At 35.1% G+C, this 2,500-nt stretch overlaps 1 protein-coding gene across 1 annotated transcript in view; it reads right to left on the bottom strand.

Moving 5' to 3' along the window:
* Schip1 (Schwannomin interacting protein 1) overlaps positions 1-2,500 on the bottom strand; it is a 544,486-nt gene that overhangs the window by 272,082 nt on the left and 269,904 nt on the right. The window lies entirely within an intron of this gene.

Genomic DNA, 2,500 nt, shown 5'->3' with positions numbered 1-2,500 from the left:
CTACAGGAGCGAGAGGCGGGAGGGTGGGTAGGAGGAAGTGAGGGATTCTCACCTCGCCCCTCTATCTCGCCACGCGAAATTTACATCTTATGATATTTTAAATCGGTGGATTTCGGCCACCATAAGGTACGTTTGAAAATGGTGTTTAGGGGATGCCACTTGGGAATGAAAAGCCCATCATAATCCCTGATAATTCCTCATAATGGAGTTCCGCTATCGATTGAGATCATGAAGTGGGGAGGCGATCGTCGACAACCCTGCTCGCGGCCAGTCGATACCTCGTTGTCATGGCGACGTCACACAGGGCAGCCAACACCCCCGTGTTATTCCCATTAGCATTTCCTGAACATTATACCATTCATAGTAACCTACGGTAAGTAACGACATTCATATGCATACGCATCCTTACTGACTGAATATAACCGCGCACCCGGCACGATAAACACGGTAGAAAACCGCATTCATGTACTGCCTAAACGGCCCCAACAGTTGGTACAATTGAATGAATGAAAGAGTTAGACATAAATGTTTGGGCCGATGCAAATTAATGCATGATTCCTATTCCGGGGAAGCCAACTAAAAGGCCAGACCATTTTAAGAATTTCTGGTGGCAACGTAAATGTATAAACATCCAAAAGGGGGATGTGGACTAAAGAAAACCTCCATTTTCAATGACTAAAGTGGCGCAAGCATCGGTAAATGTAATAGACTGATGGGTCTAGCGGGTTCAAATGCACCGACGCAAAGGTCGAATTGTGATTAATTCCTACGACTTTGGATTTGCCTACTCCCTCGGAAGATGGTCAATTAAAAGGTCACACGCATACTTATGCTTGCTCACCTCCCGTGCAACAAATGGTTCTCTTATGCAAAGCGGAAATGAACTCTTGTTGACATATAAAGACAAGCCATTTATGAGGAAATTCATTCAACTTAATAAAAGACATAAAAGATAATAATGAGCAAGGGAAAATAAACATCAAAGGAGATATTTCTTATCTCCTGGGAGAAACAATCAGAAATAGTTAAATTAAATGCAATACTAAACAAATCTCTAATGATATCTGTAAGGACATCGTTATTCTGGGCGAGTAGTCATTTCATTAGCGAGTAGCGTTTCACTTTCACGTTATGTTGACTCTGTAACAGATCCATTTTAATCATTATTTGATCCTGCTTAAAAGCTATTTCATCTCTATACCATTTATGAATCCTCTTTAAATAACAGTTTGTTCATAAGTCTGCAATGCTTGGAAGAAGTATGAGGCATCCATCCTTACATTATAAACATGCTTGATTGTGTGTGTGTGTATATATATATATATATATATATATATATATATATATATATATGTATGTATAAATATATATATGTAGAAATATATATATATATATATATATATATATATATATATATATATGTATATATATATATATATATATATATATATATATATATATATATATATATATATATATATGTATATATATATATATATATATATATATATATATATATATATCATAATCATCATCATCAGCCGTCACTAGTTCACTTTAGGACAAAGGCATCAGGCATGTCGTTCCACAGGCGTCTGTGAATGGTTTTTCTATGCTAGTCTATACCCGCAAATTTTCTTAGATCGTCAATCCATCGTCTCCTCTTCCTCCCCCTTCATTTGCCCTGTTTCCTTTTTGAGACGCTGGCTCCATTGAATATCAGCCATCAGGAGCTCAGGCCATACTTCAAGCTGCTTGCCACCAACACAATCGAATAAACATAATTATTTTTTTCTTTTTCAGAATCTGAACGTGGATATTCGCAACCGATACCATCAAAGCTAATCGTGACTGACAGGATAAAAATTCATCGCTAAAGTGTTTATGTGGCTATGTTTTCAACTTGGTTTTTTCATTCCTGGATTATTAAATCATTGATTTTAATGCTGGTGATGCTAGTAGGGCATTCTTCATATTTACACGATGCTATCTAGACATTCTTCATATTTACACGATGCTAGTAAGACATTCTTCATATTTATAAGATGCTAGTTAGACATTCTTTATACTTACACGATGCTATTAAGACATTCTTCTTATCAACACAATGCTAGTAAGACATTCTTCATATTTACACGATGCTAGTAAGACATTCTTAATATATTCACGATGCTAGTTAGACATTCTTCATATTTACACGATGCTAGTAAGACATTCTTAATATATACACAATGCTCGTAAGACATTATTCATATTTACACGATGCTAGTAAGACATTGATATTTACACGATGATAGGAAGAATTATTTATATCTACACGATGCTAGTAAGACATTATTCATATTTACACGATGATAGTAAGAATATTTTTACATTTACACAATGCTAGTAATACATTATTCATATTTACACGATGCTAGTAAGATTTTTTTTTATATTTACACGATGCTATTACGACATTATTCATATTTACATCATGCTAGTAAGACATTTTTTCATA

Source organism: Palaemon carinicauda, chromosome 35 (assembly GCF_036898095.1).
Source record: "Palaemon carinicauda isolate YSFRI2023 chromosome 35, ASM3689809v2, whole genome shotgun sequence".
Classification (NCBI taxonomy): Eukaryota; Metazoa; Arthropoda; class Malacostraca; order Decapoda; family Palaemonidae; genus Palaemon; species Palaemon carinicauda.
Note: the sequence above shows the minus strand (reverse complement) of the source record. Positions and strands in the feature narration are given on the sequence as shown.